We start from the raw sequence: 20903 nt of genomic DNA on the forward strand, positions 1-20903 counted from the left end.
AGGTGGCTGCTATGGCAGAGCTCCACAGGCTGTCCGGACTTGCAATGCGGTCTGTAATAGTCCATCTTTGGCCGAAGGGGCCTAAGCCGGACAGCTACTTTGGTTTGGTGCAATAATTCCTTGGCGCCGTATCTCGGATTGACGCCATGAGGAGGTCGGCATGCATAGAGGGTGCACGGATGGCTCTAGCCCGCGTTAATTCCTATTGGACGGATATGGGGGCCACTGTAATAGCTAGCCAGGATCCGGCGGCGGGCCAACATCCGGCCGAGCGCTACTAGGCGCAAGTCACAGAAGCTGCCCGCCTGATAGAGGCACAGTGCTCGAAGAGTGTTGTATTCGAGTGATAAGTCGAATCATTGTAAAAAACAATGTTTAGTTTAATTATGAGGCTATGTTTATAGTTTTGCCCGGAAGTATGATTGTCCTCCCTTTGTGGCTATTCTTATATGCATAAGTAGTCTGAAAGATAGCAGTCATTGGCTTCAGCCCCCTCGCGGACAATGCAGGGGTTTTGGCGAAAAATATGCATAATCACACTTGATCCAACGTCTTGGTCCGTTAAGGAGGTGATCGCACGCCGAACTAGGCACCCGGACTATATAGCTGTAACACTTTCGCTTAGCCATGGGAGTCTAATGGTGCGGCTATTATGTAGTCCCTGGTACCTCCACGTGCATCCAAATACGGGCGCATGTGTACATGGCCGGGAAACGGCCCTTCGTTAAGGCGGAGGAATCTTTAGGGATTCTGGTGAGTCTTCGAGTGGTTGAATAGTCTCTCATTGTATCATGACTGTCAGTTTTCGGCTTTCTCTACTGAGGCGCTCATCCGGAATAACCAGGGCACAATCGCAGTAGTTCTCCTTTGGCCTGCCTTAGCCGGATGATAGCGGAACGTAAGGCGGCAAACCAGGAGCCGGCCAAACCCAACATTTTGACCAAAGACATGATTCAGAGCTGATGCATATACGGCCAAACTCGTGACGCCGAACACTCCCGAGGGTATTTCATCTTTTTTAAAAGAAGATAGGCTGTCAAGAGCCTATTTTAAGCCCTTTATTTCTAGGTACGTGCAATTTAGTCTGCCGTGGCCAAATGCCAAAAATGGCAGTATCCTCTATGGGTATAGAACCCATGGGATGGTTAAACAACAAGAGGCAGTAGAAAAGGTTTACACAGGGGCTTAATCTAAAAAGAAACCTATTGCACGGGGCCCTGCTGCACGTCTGCGCCTTTGTCTCCGTTGTGCCGTATCCTGGAAGGGTATCGCGCGAACATTCTCTATAAAAACCAAAAACTCGTAGGAGGGTGCAACATAAGTATGCGATCAATAATAAGAGTATAAGTTGTTGGCCTGCCAATAAGGTCGAGCCAAGCGTGGGGCTGTATTAAGTATAGACAGCCCCTTGTTTCCCTTATGGGATTACATATACAGTGCCCTGTTTGAATTTATACGGGCTACCAGACTCGTCTAACCGTGTCTGTGGTCGTAATGACCAATCCTGTTTTCTAAAACTGGAGGCCGCTTATAGTTCGGCCGCCAGGGCCGTCGCGTATTCCTCTGTGCGTGAAGGGCACTTTATGATTCCGCTAACGGTGATGACGCCATGGGGATCGGGCATCTTGAGTGTAAGGTGGCCATAGTGTGGCAATGCATTGAAGCGGGCGAAGACCGTTCTTCCTAGCAATGCTGATAGCTGCTTTGGAAGGGTGCGACAGTGAAGAGCAGCTCTTCACTTCTGGAGTTGCCTGGGGAGCCGAATGTTACTTCCAGCACGACGAAGCCCCTAGCGCAGGCTGCAACGCCTGGTATCACCCCTTCAAAGGTGGTGTTGCTTTGTTTAATTCTGGATGGGTCTATCCCCATTCTGCGGACAATGTCCTCGTATATTAAATTGAGACCACTGCCGCCGTCCATGAGGACACGGGTGAGACGGTATCCGTCGATTAGTGGGTTAAGCACCAAGGCCTGTGATCCGCCGCGCCAAATACTAGGTCGGCCGTCCATGTGATCAAAAGTGATCGGACGAGACATCCAGTAGTGAGACGTGGGTACGATGGGCTCTACATCGTGCGCTTCTATGGGCGCGCGTTTATGCCCTCTCGTGGATGTGCGAGTCGCGTGGATCATGTTTACTTTTTTAACCTCTGGCAGGAATTTTTTCTGTACCCCAATGTTCGGCTGGTGAGGTTCATCGTCGTCTTCTCTTGGTGTGCCCCTCCCCTTTTGTTCGGCATTTAATTTGCCAGACTGCTTGAAGACCCAACATTCTCTATGGGTGTGGTTGGCAGGTTTTTCCGGGGTGCCATGAATTTGGCATAGTCTATCCAGGACTCTGTTCAGACCGGACGGTTAGTCTTTAGTGCCTTTGAATGGCTTCTTATTCTGATCAGGTTGAGAGCCCCTGAATCTGGCGTTAACCGTCGTGTTATCCGGGCTCTCTTCCTTGTTTTGGCGTTTATTTTTATTACGTCGTGGCTTCCCGTTGCCATCCCTTAGTTCGGATGTGCTGGGGTCGCTGGTGCCTTTACGGGCCAACCAGCTATCCTCACCCGCGCAAAAGTGGGTCATAAGGCTTGTTAAGGTTGCCATTGTCCTTGGCTTTTCTTGGCCGAGGTGTCGGGCGAGGCATTCATCACGGATGCTGTGTTTGAAAGCCGCTAAGGCTTCGGCGTCCGGACAGTCGACAATTTGATTCTTCTTAGTGAGGAATCTATTCCAAAGCTTGCGGGCGGACTCTCCGGGCTGTTGGATTATGTGACTTAGATCGTCTACATCCGGAGGCTGGACATAAGTCCCTTGAAAATTGGCCCTGAAAGCGTCTTTGAGTTCCTCCCAACTCCCAATTGAGTTTTCCAGGAGGCTTTTCAACCAGTGTCGAGCTGGTCCCTTCAAGTTGAGGGGAAGGTATTTGATGGCGTGGAGGTCATCCCCACGAGCCATGTGAATATGCAGGATAAAATCCTCGATCCAGACCCCTGGGTCTGTCGTGCCGTCATATGCTTCTATGTTCACAGGTTTAAAGCCTTGTGGGAATTCATGGTCCAGTACTTCTTCGGTGAAGCATAGGGGGTGAGCGGCCCCTCTGTATCTGGACGCATTGTGGCATGTAGTTGGCTGTTGTTGTGTCCGGGGTTGATTCTGAACTGGTATCTGGATTTTATAAGCGTTTGGATGACCATAGTCCTGCGCTGGGGTGTGTCTTCTAGATCCATATATGGACCTGGCTGCACCGGTCTTTTTATCCGGATGCTCGCGTGGATCGTGCGCAGTGTCCACAGCCGCTCTGTTATGGTTGTGAGGCGGTACGTCTAGTTTCTTGGTCGAATTTTCTTTTGGTGGAACGGCCGCGTCGTCGAACTCTGGCAGTAGCTTGCGCTTCGGATAGATTTTTGTATGGCGGTCATCGCCATATCTTTCTTCAGTGTCTAGCACCTTATTCCATCTGCGTCTTAGCTTTTCCTGTGCGGCCTTGAGCCGTTGCTTCTGCTTTTCTAGACTTCTTGCGGTGGCCATAAGCTTTTTATGGAGGTTGTCTTGTTCCACTTGTTTGTCCGGGATGATGAATGTATCATCGTCCGGACTGTCTTCCTGTTCTGGGGCGGCATCCTAAGCTCGTCCCTCCGGATCATTGTGATCGGGTATTTGCACTGAACTTGATTTGGCGTGACCTGGCTCGTCCTGCTCCATCGCTGGGTCCATGTGGTCATTATTGCTTTCAGAGTTTGCGGGTATATCGACCCTTCTTGCGCTCTTGTCGCTATTTTTGCCATTGCTGGACTTTGAGCGGTGTCTGCGCCGCCTCTTTGGCTTTTGCCCGGGTGTTTTATCGTCCGGGCTGCCGTCCTTATTGGGCGTATCTACCATGTATATATCGTGTGACAAGGTAGTAGTCCCGCGCTCCAGGGATTCTGGAGCCTCTCCTGCATCGTCATCCATACCGTCGATGTCTTCGGAGTCAAGCACGTCGGTTAATTCTTCGATCGTGGCAATGAAGTGGGTGGTGGGTGGGTGCTGAATTCCTTCGTCGCCTGCTTCCCACTCGGGCCGGACATAGCTCGGCCTAGAGTCTCCTGACAAAGAGAGAGACTTCAAGGAGTTCAGCATGTCGCCAAAGGGCGAGTGCTGAAAGATGTTCGCGGCGGTAAACTCCATTACCGGAGCCCAACATGGCTCGACTGGCTCGAGAGTGAGCGGAATAGGACCAACAGCCGGATATGAGTTCGGGGGTCCGTGGTTACAGGCCTCCACAGAGGTGGGACCCGTGTTCGGCTCCACCGCTGATAAGTGTGCGGCCTACAGAGCGGGGTCCAGCCCTCCGTCCATAGGCAACGCAACTTGTCCTGGATTTAGATCCAAGGCTGCTTCGGGGATGATGTCCCGGGCACTGTCCGACAGCAGGTCTAGGCCGTGCTCGTCGTGGCTGTCCGGCGCTCCTGGTGTAGGCTCGAATCCGCCGAAGATCAAGTCTCCGTGGACATCTGCCATGTAGTTCAAGTTTCTGAACCTGATCTGGTGGCCAGGGGCGAAGCTGGCGATCTGCTCCAACTGGCCAAGCGAATTGGCCCGCAGTGCGAAGCCACCGAACACAAAGATCTGTCCGGGGAGAAAAGTCTCACCCTGGACCGTGTTATTGACGACTGAAGACGCCATCAAGCCTCGAAGTGACAACACAGAGGAACTCTCAATGAAAGCACCAGTATCAGTGTCCAAACCAGCGGATCTCGGGTAGGGGGTCCCGATCTGTGTGTCTTAGGCTGATGGTAACAGGAAGCAAGGGACACAATGTTTACCCAGGTTCGGGCCCTCTCGATGGAGGTAAAACCCTACTTCCTGCTTGATTAATATTGAAGATATGTGGAATACAAGAGTAGATCTACCACGAGATCGTAGAGGCTAAACCCTAAGAGCTAGCCTATGATGGTATGATTGTAATTGTGATCGGCCTTCTAAGGACCATGCTCTCTGGTTTATATAGACACTATAGAGCTAGGGTTTACATGGAGTCGGTTTACAAGGAAGGAAACATAATATCCGGATTGCCAAGCTTGACTTCCATGCAAACGAGAGTTCCATCCGGACACGAGCCGAAGTCTTGAGTCTTGTATCTTGACGCTTCTATAGTACGGACGATGTATACAGTCCGGCTATCCGAACACCCCCTTATCCAGGACTCCCTCAGTTGGCCTCCACGTAGTCGGCCTAGTTGCGGGCACTCTACTCGCGACTCAGAGCGTTGGTGTGCTGCTGCTCCATGTCTCGCTGGCGGTGCAAATTGGTGATACGCTGCTCCTCCGCCAGGCGGTCGCGCTCCAACAACTCCTGCTCCTCCGCAAAGCGGTCGCGCTCCAACAACTCCATGATCTGTGCATTGCCATCTAAAGACAGATAGAATGCCTCCTCCCTCCGTCTGCCTTCTGGTGAAAAACCGAACACTAGTTCTGGCGGTGACCGCCTCCGGCGTCGCCTACCACGGACGGGCGGGGGCATGGCGGACGTGGCGAGCTACGTCGGGCCAGTGGGGGCTTATGAGGATATGGCGAGTTGGGTCACGGTGGCACAGGAGAAGGCGGGAAACAATACTTATAGGGGGAAGGTAGAGCGACGGTCATCGGAATTCAATGCATAATGGCTTAGCGCGCCAGCTTGCCGTGGAAAACTAGGGAAACTGAAATTATGACTGTGCCGTCTCGTCCCGTCTGGGTCGCACACCGGCATGCGGTCAAACAAGTGCACTTGAATCATCTCCCTCCTTGTCAATAATGATTCCACGGATTTAAAAAGCCCGCAACAATTAAAGTGTATCTTTTTTCTCATCAGTTAGCTGCCTTAATTACGGCCGGCTGCATGCAGGCACTCAGAATCACTCGCAGGCAGTACGCGAAGCAGCATGCAACGAGTCGCAGCCGAGGGCACGCATGCAACCACTTAAATCACTGGAATTAATTAGGCTCAAACTTCTGCATGCCATCAATTATTGCCATGCCTTGGTCTTGCTGCTTTGCTCACGGGACTAATAAAGCCAGACGGAGGGAGTACCTTGGTTGGTGAGAGGTTTGAATTAAGCCCTGCAAACCAGAAAGGAGGTACTAGTACGTGCGTGATCCGCTATTTATTCGTGTAGGATCGAGTAGGTCGTTTCTTGAAGTGAGCCCTGCAAACCGGAAAGGAGGTAGTACGTGCGTGATCCACTATTTATCTGTGTAGGATCGATAGTGTAGCTTGTCAGTTTCTTCAGAGGTAGGCATTTTTGTCCGTGTAGGATCGATAGTGTAGCTTGTCAGTTTCTTCAGAGGTAGGCATTTTTATTCAAAAAACTGCCACTTTGCATCTTGCGTCGCAAATAAAACTGCCAGGAGTGCATTTGTAGGCTAGCTAGTGATCGATCAGTAACTTGTAAACACTGAGCGAATAGAAATAAGTAACTGTTAATGCATCTCAATGATTCACAGATCATATAAAAAATGTAGCTCCAAAAGCAAAGATCAGCCACTTCGGATCTTGCGTCGCAACTAAAACTAACTAGTACGATTCCCATACATAAGATCAACATGTTAATGCATCTCAATGATTCACAGATCATATACAAATATGTAGCTCCAAAAGCAAAGATCTAGAAAAACATCTGTTCTTCCTACTACATGGATGCTTCTCTTGGCCAACATTCAGTAAAGACTGAAAGACAAATTTGTTTGTGAAGTCTACAATTCCTCTTGCAAACGTAAGTGGTTTCACCAACGGCTGGAACCATGAGAATGAACCACACATGAAGGAGGAACATCCACTGCAATATGATTTGGTCTTCTCTCGATCACACCGTGGGACTATTTTTGGAATACAAACTTTAACTTAGGCAAAATGATGCCCATTGTATAATCAGACCAAAGCAATGAAGCATGAACTGTTGGCCAGTAAATAGTATAGTACTACTTTTCTGCAGTCCATGAAGTGACTATCCAATCTTTGTGTCTATTTTCAAATGGCACTGCATGCAGTGACTATACTATTCTCTTGTGCAGTTCAACCAAAATTGCGGACACTTTGTTTGTTTGCCAAATAGCAATGGGCAGACATATCTGTCTGCACAAATATCAAGCAGCTAGCAAACCACTAGTATTACTATCTAATGACAGTACAAAAAGAGTAGCAAGATAGTAGCAACTTCATAATGAACAACTCATAGTGCCACCAATTGGATATAAAGGTTTGGAAAAAAACGTGCTCCTAATGTTGAACCAATTGGACTTTTTGTGCAGCTCCACTAAAATCGAGCATCCCTGTTTGCATAGATATTGAAAGTGTGATTACTATAAAAGTGGCACTAGTTGAAGCATAGGCTCACAAATATAAGCATTCCAATTTCTTAATGGGAAAATGTAGCAAGACTGTTTCTAAAAACCTGTTTGAAGGAATAGATAAAGCAACAGCGGCTGATGTCAGGAAGGAATACATAGTTTTTTCTGAAAAACCGAGCCATTCCTGACCTTTCCTCTTCTTTTAAGAAAATTTTGTGCAATTCTACTAAAATAAAATGCCATCACCACCTTGACAATTCAGTGACACTATACAAAAGGAAATGACTTAACATTACATCATGATGTCAGGTATGTAGTCGACATACATTAGAGACAAACGTACAGACCTCCTCCGATAACATAATGAACATTAGTTTTAACAAAGGTGTGACTAGCTTTACCGGGATAATTTGAGTGAACTCTACACCATTTGAATACTACAAATATACACTAATCCAGTGGCTAGTGCAACAGTAGAGTAGTTAGTTTATTACAGGGTACAGTACAATGGTTTTACTGAACATATTTCAATAAACTCTAGCACTGGAAGGTTTCTATAAGAATTAACAATACAAAATGTAAAGGTAACAAGTTTCAGCATTGGTATACTAGCTATGCATGAGCACTAAAGTAAGGTATGTAATCTATAAGCATTAATAGTGCAAAAATCTAAAGGTAGTAACAAGTTTCATCGTTGGTATACTGGTTGTGCAACAACATTAGAATGCCTTAGCTGAAAAATCTTTAATACATCCACAATCAACAGCTAACCCTGAAATAATCCAGTGACATTAAATGGCATTGCTTAAATTTATCGGTGGCATTAGATTGAGAACGACATTAGTTAAATGTGGCATCACTTTAGAAGTTGCATTGCTTGACTTGACTGCTGGCGTTATACTAACAGCAAAAAAAGTGGCAATGAGAGCATGGGAGGCCCATTCAGACAGTGGGCGCACCAGTACGATGTACTTCCACGGACGCAGAGTGGTGAGGGAGGTATGCTTGCCCAGAGCAACAAATATCCAGGCAGCATATGTGGATTATGTCCCATTTTTGTTCTCTTTAGCCACCTTTTTCCTATGTGAGGACAACAAACCGATCGACCTGGTCATTCTCTATTGCGTTGTCATGTCTTTCTACCCTTCTTCAACCAAGAGACACGAGACTCGTTCCTTAGCTACTGATTTTCCCCTTTTCAACCTAGATGCGGGTTCGATGCCTACTCTCTTGGACAGTACAGTCTCCCTTCCTTTCCTTATTCAACCGAGACATGGATTAGTCTGCATGAAGTAGGGTTTCCTTTAATAGTGCAAATTATGGTTTTCGCCTGCGTGGCCAGCAGAGCAGAGGATAGCAAATTGGGAAGATGGTGGAGTGGAAAAAGATCCACATGCAACGACGTGGCAGATGGGGCAATAGAACAAGGGTATGGTTCGAAAAGAGGTAGCATACCTGAGGGTCGGCGGGAAGTGGCTTCGCTCATGGTCATCGTCCTCCGCACACACTATGGTAGCGAGCTTGGGGACGGAGGCCATCCTGCGAGGGCGCTAGGTCTGAGAGGACGGCCTTGTCGTCAGTGCATGACCTCGCTCGCCGACGACGAGTGGGTCAATGCTGCACGTACTTTTCTTCCCTGGTGGATCTGTGACCACCGGTGAGGAGGGAGAGAGGGTCCGTCTTTTTTAGATCTGGAGAGAGGGTGGTAGTGTGAGAAGCAAGTGGGCAGCCCTTGGTAAGAAAGCGCTGCAGCTCCAGCCTATATATCTTTTTTATACTACTAGTACTGGAGGTGGAGTAATGGTAGAGTAGTTTATATTTTCTCTACGTACAGTACTAGTTAGTCGTGCTTCAAAACTGAACGGCACGCCATTAAAAAAATAAAGGTCGATAACTAATGCGGCACCTCGGGCCAACACGGCCAGATCGCATTTTGCACGAGAAATTACACACCATGTTTCATTGACATGTGGTCCCGTTCCAACATATCAGTGAGATGACAGCAAGTAGTTGGAGTATTTTCGAAGGGACGTGTAGGCCGGGGTGCCTCTTTGTGAACCATGGCAAACTGGCAACCGTCCACCGACTCTTCGCCTTTCCCTCTCGATTTGGAACTGTTGTTGCACGCTCTTCCTCTCCCTCCTCCATTTTCCTTCAGCCCTTCACCCTTTCTTCTGCCATTGTTCGATCGTCTTCTCCATGGAGGGAATAGGCCGGAAACGACCCCGTTATTCTTGCCCCGATCTGAAAGATGACGTGGTGGAGGAACTCATTGATCGGTGCGACGTCATCATCTCCGCTAGCATGGCAGATTCGTTCAAGCCCATTCTCAACTCAACTAATAACATCATTACAAGGAACCCAAGAGTCAAGGAGCGGTTTTATCTCCCCTATCTTCTTTGTCATGACCCTGATGACTGGCGCCGGCATGACGGAGGCCTCGCCCTGTGCAAGTTGATGCCGCTTGATAATGATACGTATGATGTTAAGATGCCATCGCTTGAGGGAAAGGCTTGGGCAGGCGCAAATGGAGATTGGGTTGTTTACATTGGGTCCAACTGCGAGTGGGAACTTGTGAATGTGTACACTCGTGACCGGGTTCCACTTCCAAAAATCTCAGCAGACTGCCTAGAGGTTGAGCACACTGGTATTGTACGCACGTTCAAATACGGTCATGATGACTGTCTTCTACCGAAGATAGCAATTTGTCGAGTTCCCAACTGCTCTTGGAATTACAACAACTATGAAGTTGTTGCTATCTTCGACAAGCTTGTTGCCACCCTTGGTGGTTTGACTCGATAGATATTGCTCAAAAATCAGTTTCTGTACACGGATGAGTACTGTGATGCAATTCAATACGAGGGCCTTGTGTTTGCTGCCACCACTCGTGGCATTGTTTTGCATGGCATCCTCGTAGTTTCGGTACGTTTGTCTTCCACCATAATTATAATTGTTTCTTCCACATGCATGCGGGTTAGCAAGTTTCCCTTTACTAATTAACCTTCTTCTTGTGTTTCCAAGGTCCTGTGAACATTCCACCACCTATACTTGAAATTTTTTATAACCAAGGGGGAGATGATGATGGTGATGATCATGAGCATGAGGACGAGCAGCGCCCATATACTCTTTGGAGCGTGGCAACTAATTCCGATGTATCACCTCTTCTTGGGTGTATACAGCCCACTAATGATGTTACTGCTAAGGAAGTAGGTGTAGTCTCCCATGGTCGCATTCTTCGGACCTATTCCAACACCCGTTGCATGGTATTCGGGACGGATACTAGTGTGCTAGCGCCAACTCCTTCTCCCTGGTACAGAATTGATAGTCTTGGAGAAAACTCGCTCTTCCTTGGACAAAACTATCCAATGATGGTGAAAGGCGATCCAACTGTTGTTGACACAACGCTACTACCATTTATGAGAAGCAACTGTGTCTATACCTTGGACATTTGGGTGGTTCCCTACCCTAGTACTGATATAGTAGGCCACTTCAGCCTGGATGATCAGTCCTGCGTTGGTCTCCAGGTCGATAATGGATGGCCCATCCCAGAGAATCACTTGTGGTTCAAAGCAAGCGTTTCCAACGCTGAGGAATGGTTGAGTTGAAGTTCATTTCATTGCTTGTTATTTGTTGTGTGGTGAAAACTTTAGTATTATAATGTATCCTCATTGTCGATGTGGGTTGATGACCTGTTGTATGTAATAAAATGATATGCCTGTGATAAACTTACTAAATTTATGAATGGCTTTCGAGTCGCTTCTCTGAGTAAGTGGTGTGATGAGGCAAAAAAATATTTTTCGAATACATAATTGTACGTGCATTGCAACAGGTTTCGGATGAGGCCAATCAACAATAGTAGTACACTATTTGTACTAGCTTCACATGCTTCGTGCGTCGGGCGGGTGTTTTTACTATAGCCATATGTTAATGTGTTCACTGTACGTAACCAGCACCTCGAATCCTTGATACTAGTACTATATAGTAGGAGTAAGTAGTAGGAGTAGTAGGGTGGCATGGGCCAAAACAAGCATTCACGTCCAGGAGTACGGCAACACGCCACCACCACGACATCCATCTGACACCATATTATTTCTTGGAGTCCGTGCTAGAGCAATCTCTTCAACCTCGTCGTTTCTCTACCTTCGGCCATCGCGCGGCGGGCGAGGTGGGGGTTTGCCGATAGTCGGTTTCCTTAACTGCGGTCCCACTTATAAGGCCAACTCCAACGCACGACCCCAAACGGACCTCTGTTTTGCATGAACTCCAACGATAATTTTGACTAGAAAAGCAAGACCAAAGAAAACAAGAACCGCAAGAATACATTTTACTACTCCTGTAAGTTGGATTAGTGCCTTCTCGATGCATTCATTGTTGATCTGCGGAGGCTCGATCTTGCGTGCTTCTTTCTTCTTCGAGTATAAAGAAGTAGACGTTGCTTCCTCGCATCTAGTCTCATGTCTAGGCTCTATTCTAGTAGGAGTATCAACAAGTGCACTAATCTCATCTCTAGCTTCTGTGCTAGGTAAAAGTGATAGAACATCTACTAAATTGCACTCTGTCAATATATGGATGTACTCTTCTTCCCAATACAAAAACTTGCATCCATTCTACTCCCTCCGTTGCACAATACATGCCTTCTATTTGTCAAAATATATATGTATCTAGACATGTTTTAGTATATAGGTACATCCATTTTTGGACAAATGGAAGTCAAGTATTTTGGAACGGAGGGAGTACACAATAAATTTTTTAAGTTAGCACAACTAGTCTAATCCGAGAGCACAACCGAAGATTTGGTCGGGTTCTTCCTCCTTTTGCCGACACATGGGACATCCAGCATCCAGGTCATGTCATGAAAGAAAATAGAGTGGTAGTTGAAGCCACGAGATGTGCATCTTGGGTTAAACTGTAAATAGAATCTTACTACTCTTGAGTAACTCCAAAAGCAGCCACCGAAGATCTTTATTGGATTTGTTTTTCATCACCAGCACGTCGAGGTGAAATATGTGCAGGTTCAGTGGGTCCGCTTGCATTTTCACTGACATGTGGGACCGCATGTGAGCAAACAGACGATGGGCTCCGCGCGTCCGCTGGCTGGCTGAGAAGAGAGATAGAGGAGGGCTGAGCATGGACTGCAGGAAATTTGTTCTACCTACCTCGATATAGGCTCGATATAGTGGGGTGGCATGGGCCATAACTAGCATTCACGTCTAGCAGTACGGCACACGCCACCCACACGAGTCCCATCCAACACCAATTTTCTTGGAGTCCGTGCTACAACCATCTCTTCTCCCTCCTGTTTTCTCAGCCATCACACGCTGGGCGGGGTGGGGGTTTGCCGATAGTCGGTTTGCTCAACTGCGGTCCCACTTGTAAGTGAGGCCCTCTTTGATTTGCAGGATTTTCAAAACGCTGGAATAGGGAAAATACAGGATTTGAGTGGCATGTCCACTTGAATCCTATAGGATTAGCCTAGAGTGTTTGATGCTACAGGAAAAACAAAGGAATTGAAAAAAGAGGTTGGAGTGGATGCTAAATTTCCAACGAAATGTAGTACACTTGATTCCATAGAAAAAAATCCTATAGGATTCAATCTTCTGAATCAAACGACAAATGTAGGAAAAAATACTAAGGATTTTAACCCTCCAAAAGTCCCATGGAATTCCTTTGAATCAAAGTAGCCCTGAAAATGTAACACCGCACGCATTCCCGCTTGAGCGGTGTGCTGGACCAACCGTGTGGGGGTGCGACGCGAACAGGCATGCTTTTCCTTTTGAACTCGTAACTTGTAAATTTTTGTTCTGCTCCATGGCACGACCGATAGATAGAAAATAATGATTTTGCCTAGAGTAATGAGAAGTTTGGTTCTGGCGCCGTTCATGCATGGAGTACGTACGAAAATTATGAAGTTGATGCGAAAGGTAAGATAATTACTGTAGTATCATATACTACTACATGGATTTGACAAAATGATAAAAATACATACGGATCCATCAACGACATCCTCACGCCCTAGTGCGCCGGGTCACCAACCGACGTGTGAGGAGCAGCGGCGTTGGCGGCGAGCTCAACATGCTTTTGAACAGTGTCATCCAAGGTTGCCCTGCGGTCCAAGAAGGCCAGCGTCCTATCGTCCTCCTCTTGCATGTAGTAGTCCTTGTGGACGATTTGCGCGTAGACGTGGGTGATTATGTCGATGGTGTCTTGCTGCGCCAGGCGCTGCATGGCGAGCGCGACCTCGAGGTGGACATTCTCCGGTGCGACGGCGGGCAGTCACAGGGCCACCAGTGCGTCGAAGAGGTTGTCACCATAGTGGCCGTTGAGGGTGGCGGGCATCGCAGAGCCTGGGCGCGTCGGCGGGAGGCTTACGTCAAAGTCGTCCGCGAGCTTCTTGACGATGGTGAACTTGTCGAGGAAACCGACAAGGACCTCGTCGAACAAGGAGATGAAACTGTCGTCCAAGCGGCCCCTCGCCCTGGCGGCCTCAAGCAATACTACCTGGAGACGTTCCTCGGTGCCGGGCCGCAGGCCGGCGTCGTGGACCATCTGGCACAGCTGGCTGATGCTCGCGCTCATCGCCTCCATGGGTCTAGCTTAGCTTCTAGTCAACTGATCTTGCGATTCGAGTGATCACTCTTGGCCTTGGTTAGCGTGCGTAGGTGCGTAGGATTTTGTACTACTCCTCGGCCCTCTACTGCACCTGCCTTTGGCTGTATGATAGGTGGGCCAGCCACCCCCTGGGCCCACGTGTCATTCACCCAAAGGCAGTTGCCGTAAGTCAATTAAGCCGCATTCCCCTCCGTGCCGGTGCAGTATAGTCATCTCACCGGAGACCGGACCTCTAGTTGGGGCCAAACGAGAGATGTTTGATGTTTACTGGTTTATTGGTCCCCTTTGCATTTTGCGCCAAGTTTTGACCTTTGATTTAACTAATAAAATGTTAATGCATGTAAACAAAAATGTTGTGTAACATTACAACCAGCCTAAGTTACATTACAAAAACCAAATAATCCCAAAACACTTAGGCACGGTGCATTAACTCCCTCCTTGTTTCTTATTTCGTGACATATCAACCAATGAGAGATGTGGGCCGTGCATGCTTTCAATGACTTGAGACTACCAAAAATGACATGTAGTGTTTAGTTCATTGCATTAATCCTATTAGTACTCTAGTTAGCAAAAAAACATTAAGTTCTCTCGCCGATAGGAATAAAACACCATGTATTTATTTACAGAGGGAGTAGTAAAATTTTTGTGACATGCATTACTAGATATTGCTAGTCAAATACTAAAATCCAGATGGACGTGGTAGTACTCCTAAATCCAGACGGTGGTGCTACTAGTACTAGTAGTAGTACTACCAATGTAGCAGTAGGAGTACTAACACTGTACTACCCCTTGGTCAAATTATTACGTGCTGCTCCTCACAATGAAGTGACAAGACCCTGCGCCGGAGATGACACCTGAGTATAGGCGCCGTGTTCGGCATACCATAGTCAGCCTCACCGTCTGCAGTCACTATCATCATGGCTGTAGAGCTAGCCTGCTTACAACTAGCCATGTTCGACATAATTTCCCGTGCGTAGATGCCCGTGCATTGCACGGAACACCAAGATTGGGGGTGGATGGCTCCGGTAGCGTTCATCGCGCCAGATTTTTGAACGGCCTTCTAGATGTGGTGGGGAGGAGATAAGGCTAATTGTGAGATACAAGGAGTTGTTTGTAAATAGGGAACAAGTGCGGGCATCTTTTTGCAAAAATGGAGAAGCTTGGTTTGTATGCGTCAGATCTAGATCCGACGGCTATTGGTGAAAGATGGGAGGCACACCATCATCACCAACTCAGGACCTGTTTGATTTGCAGGATTTTGAAAATGCAGGAATAGGATATGGCAATATTACAAGTTTCAAACTGATATTACAAATGTTAGGAGTAATGCTGCACTGCACCTACAAAGAGGGAATTACTAGGAAGTTTACGTAAGAACTTTCGTTACTTTAGGTGGATGCAGCATTATCGTACAAACTAAAATCCACCGCCCTGACAAGTCACTAATGGGCAAATAAGTTTTCGAGCCTCTGGCCACTTGATGTTTCAAAAACAAATTCAGCTTCTGCGGAGACTTTGTCATTTAGGATTAGACGCTTGCGGTGATCAGCACGCCATTCATTGTTGCGCCAGAGAACGCCAAACCTCATTACCTTGAGCACACTTGCCTCCAGAACAAAGAACCTGGCCAATTTAATCTCAGATGTGCTGCCTCGGTAGTCGATCAAATCAATTTCTGTAAGATGGAGATCAAGGCATTCGATGAGATTGTTATAGTGCAGCACATTTTTCACTTTTGGGTCTTTTTTTATCTACAAAAGAAGAGAACATATTAGAGCAGCTGGCTACATAATATTGCCGTGTCATCAAGAGGTACCAATATCATTCGCTCATACGATAGGGTTGGCTGGCTAGTGATATTTTTTCACTCTCTCTCTCTCTCTCTCTCTCTGTTTCCTCTCATTTAACTAGGAGCAAGTGAAGAGCTTGGGCATTTGTTGCCTTCCACTATGTGGCCGATGCCATATTTCGCAAAAGTATGCCACATGGTACACATCGATGTCAAATCAAAAGATTTTGGCACCGCTCTCGCGATGTGAGAGAGTTGGCACCGCTGTGCACACAGACCCACATGTATAAACAAACCAATCAAACCAACTACACCAGCCTCTCACTCTCCCAAACAAGTGTTTTTTTATTGCCTCAGTCCTCTCTCTCTCCCATGCAGTGTTTTTTCATTGCGTGAGTTAATTTGGCACCGGAGCAAAGTAGGTGATTCAGATTGGGGCACCAGGTGAGCCATGGAGGGGCATCGATGCCAAATGCATCACAAGTGAATTTGGCACATGTTTTGGCCTACATAGCCCACTTTTGTACTCCCTCCGGCCCAAAATTCTTGTCTTAAATTTTTCTAAATACGGATGTATCTAGTTACATTTTAGTGTTAGATACATCTGTATCTAAACAAATGTAAGACAAGAATTTTGGGACGGAGGGAATACTACCTCGTATTTAGTATAAAATTTTGACCATAGATTTACCTAAGAAAATGCCAATGCATGTCACTAAAAATTACACCATTTGAAAGTATGTTCGAATACGAATCCAACAATATAGTTCTTAGTGACATGCATTAACATTTTGTTAGTTAAATCTATGGTCAAATTTTGATACTACAAAATTGGAAGAGTAAACCAGGACGGAGGTAGTACTTGCTCTTAGGGTAACCATAGAGTTATTGGAGTAGTCTAAGTTACTTTCCACTATGACTAGCCTAGGCTACTATAGTAGTACAGCATAAAAATGATGCAGGTGATCACGTGATAAAAAATACTAAAAACATTTCTTTCGGTGCAATGCGTAGATGTAGTTTTGAACACTACACTTCTCATCGTAATTTGGGAAAATTACGAAAAAATTGAGCTAAGTTGTGATTGCCGTTTACTTATAGGAAAGAAGTTTCACCTCGATGAGTAGCTTCTCCGTGCACGGAAGCATGTAAGGAATCCAACAACTTGATCCAGATTGGGGCCAATAGATTTTAGTGCTAAGATCTTCATTGTGCGCATGGACTGGGTCAAGCTTGTGGGAATCATTTTCTGGAAGACGGTCGTAAATATATCAAGAAGAAATTTAAAAATGTGAATTTCAAGAAGATGGAGAAGAAGATGAGTGCTGTACCTGAACGATTACAGATCCAATAAAGAGTTCGGAGAATTTGGCAGACGAGTACACCAACGCTGTCAATTTCGGCGCGTCAATGACCCTGATTTTTGTTGGACCTTCTAGATCCGATACAAGCAATCTCTCAAGGAAAGGCGCATTCTCAATGACCATAACATGGAACAGCTGGAGTGATCTCTTCCCAATTGATGTCTTGTTGCGGGGCCAGCAAGACACATAAATCCATCGGAGATTCGTCGAGGCGATGTGGAGGCCAATGAACCCGTGGATCTGCTCAAGATGAAGGTACTCGAGTGCAGTACAGCTGCGGAGCAGGTGCTCCATAGCCTTCTTCGAGATGACAACGTCGAAGAGGTCGAGCTGCTTGAGTTGACGGAGAAGAAGGGCGGGCGTGGCATTAATCTGGGGAAGATAGCAGGAGCTGAAGCTGGCGCGGCGCAGCATTGGCGTGAGGCGGAGCGCGGACGGTGGCTGAGAGCGACATCGTCCAGCTTCAAAGCTGAGCTCCTCGAGCTGATCTAGGGCGGGGGATAAGAATCACTCATCGACCCTGGGTTGGACCTTGCAGTTGGTACTGAACATGCGGATGTCAAGGCGTCTGGCTGGCCCAGGGTGCGATGAAAGGATCTTGGAGACTACGGCCATGCGTTTGCAATCCCCGTCGCAGAGGCAGCTGTCGATAGTGAGGTTGAGGGGGGCGTAGCGCTAGAGGGGGCGCCACCGCCGGGAGAGTAGGGCGGTCTGCACGGCAGATTTGGTGGGGAGGAGGCCGATGATGACGAGCAGCATGTCGTTGGGGAGGCTGCTGATGAAGTCCAGGCTCGCCGGATGCGGTTTTGGCTCGATCCGCCTCTGCTTGTTGGCTGCCTCGCCGTCCATCTCAACCGGCAGTGACGCCGGTATACACATGTGCTGGTGTGTGTTGTGTGCTGGGTGTGCACGAGTGCGTCCTTCTGTGCATGCTGCCGCGCAGTGGTGAATTGTGCGCGAGTGCGTCCTTCGCGCGCAAGAAGTTTGTCCTCAATGCACCCTGAATTTACTAGCGTGCGGGGTGCTACCCCGAGTAGTTTCAACTTTGTTTACTTCACCGCGTGTCAGATGGTCCTCTAGTTTACTTATTTTCACCCACTGCCACATGGGCCAGCACACCAAGATACAGAACACGAGCTGACAAGGCAGCATGTGGATTGGTTGACCGGTCAACTAAACAATATACGGAGCTATACACTGGCACAGTGAGCGTATAATCCATTGGTATAGAGAGGTCGAGTGAGAGGGGAGGCCCGTGAGAGATAGCAGAGAGAGAGAGAAAGAGCTACTCCCTCCGTTCGATAGTGTAGTTCCAACATTTTTTAAGTCAAACTTTTGAGACTTTGACCAAGTTTATAAAGAAATTACTTATATCTACAATACCAAAGATAAATGATAGTATGAAGTAAGTACATGTTGTGATGAATCTAATGATCGTTCCAGATGTAAATGCTTTTCTCCACATATACCTGGTCAAACTTTTCTGAGGTTTGACTTTTCAAAACATCCATATGCTTATGGACGTGACAGAGTACCTAACACGATAGAGAGAGAGAGATAGAGAGAGAGTGAAAAAATGTGTGTGCATGTGTGAAAGAGACATGGACAACACACGATAAAAGTAGAGAAAAAGCATGCATGTTTTATGCAAACAAATCACACATGCATCTTCGACAACGGAGGCAAGGTGATGAGATAGTGTGTGGTTGTTTGGAACCGAGAGAGCAAGACCCCTAGCACGTGTCCAAGAGGGGTCTGACAAACAAGGGAGAGAGGTTGAGAGAGACGTACGGAGAAAATGCAGACATCGGGAGGAGAGAGTGTATGTTTTTCATAGAGAGATCCCCTGGAGATCGTGATGGGACTACATGGGTGGGAGATCGAGTGACAAGGTGTGTGCACGATAGAAGATGCCCTAAGAGATATTGAGATAGACGTATGGATGGAAGGAGACAATACGTGTGTTCCTGATGGCTAGTAAGAGATAATCATACTTAGGAGGGGGGGTGAGGGAGTCCCGGATTAGGGGGTGTCCGGATGGCCGGACTATGACCTTTGGCCGGACTCCCGGACTATGAAGATACAAGATTGAAGACTTCGTCCCGTGTCCGGATGGGACTTTCCTTGGCGTGGAAGGCAAGCTTTGCGATACGGATATGTAGATCTCCTCCCATTGTAACCGACTCTGTGTAACCCTAGCCCTCTCCGGTGTCTATATAAACCGGAGAGTTTTAGTCCGTAGGACGAACAACAATCATACCATAGGCTAGCTTCTAGGGTTTAGCCTCTCTGATCTCGTGGTAGATCTACTCTTGTACTACCCATATCATCAATATTAATCAAGCAGGAGTAGGGTTTTACCTCCATCGAGAGGGCCCGAACCTGGGAAAAAACATCGTGTCCCTTGTCTCCTGTTAGCATCCGCCTAGACACACAGTTCGGGACCCCCTACCCGAGATCCGCCGGTTTTGACACCGACATTGGTGCTTTCATTGAGAGTTCCTCTGTGTCGTCACCTTTAGGCCCGATGGCTCCTCCGATCGTCAACAATGATGCGGTCCAGAGTGAGACTTTTCTCCCCAGACAGATCTTCGTATTCGGCGGCTTTGCACTGCGGGCCAATTCGCTTGGCCATCTGGAGCAGATCGAAAGCTACGCCCCTGGCCATTAGGTTAGATTTGGGAGTTTGAACTACACGGCTGACATCCGCGGAGACTTGATCTTCGACGGATTCGAGCCACAGCCGAGCGCGCCGCACTGTCACAATGGGCATGATCTAGCTCTGCCGCTGGACAGTGCCCAGAAGGCCGCCCAGATGTCCGCTCCGACCCTTAGTTCGGAGCCTACTGCGCCGATCGAGGACGGGTGGCTGGACACTGCCCCGGAGGCTTTAACCTCTACGGCGATCGAGCCAAACACCAGCCTTGTCCTTTGCGAAGCTCGTGACTCCAAGGTGCCGGACTCCTTTCCGGACTCCGAATCTTCCGCACCCCTTCCGATCGAACCCAATTGGGCTCCGATCATTGAGTTCACTGCCACGGACATCTTTCAGCACTCGCCCTTCGGCGACATCCTGAATTCACTAAAGTCTCTCTCTTTATCAGGAGAGCCCTGGCCGGACTATGGTTAGCAAGGTTGGGATGCGGATGACGAAGAAACTCGAAACCCACCCACCGCCCACTTCGTAGCCACTATCGATGATTTAACCGACATGCTCGACTTCGACTCCGAAGACATAGACGGTATGGACGCTGATGAAGGAGACGACCAAGAACTAGCGCCTATAGGGCACTAGACAACCACCTCATCCCACAATGTATGCATGGTGGACACACCTAAAAGAAACGACGATGAGGATCAAAAGGGCTCAATGAGGGATCGTTCCCACGAAAAGCAATCAAAGCGGCGGCGTAAGCGCGGTGCCAAACCCCACATCGACAGAGACCCAGCCATAGAGCAGGGCGAACCGGCGGACAGTGAACATGCCGTCGAGCAACCGTCCGAACAGCGGAACTTGGATAAAGAAACCGAACAACCCGTCGCCGGCGAAGATAATAGTCTGGACGACCTCACGCCGGACAAGTTGCTGGAGCAGAAGAACCTCCACCAAAGGCTCGTCGCCACTGCGCGTAGCCTGAAAAAGCAGAAGCGGAAGCTCAAAACAGCGGAAGATGCACTCAGAATCAGATGGGGCAAAGTACTCAACACCGCACACAAGTACGGCGACAGTCACCACACAAAGAGCTATCTGAATTGAAAATTACTACCGGAATTTGATGAGGAGGCCTTAGTGTCATGCCCAATATGCGACCCTATCCAAAAGGAACTCGAAGGTCCCACCAA

The sequence above is a fragment of the Triticum aestivum genome, chromosome 7B (genome assembly GCF_018294505.1).
Source record: "Triticum aestivum cultivar Chinese Spring chromosome 7B, IWGSC CS RefSeq v2.1, whole genome shotgun sequence".
Taxonomy (NCBI): domain Eukaryota; kingdom Viridiplantae; phylum Streptophyta; class Magnoliopsida; order Poales; family Poaceae; genus Triticum; species Triticum aestivum.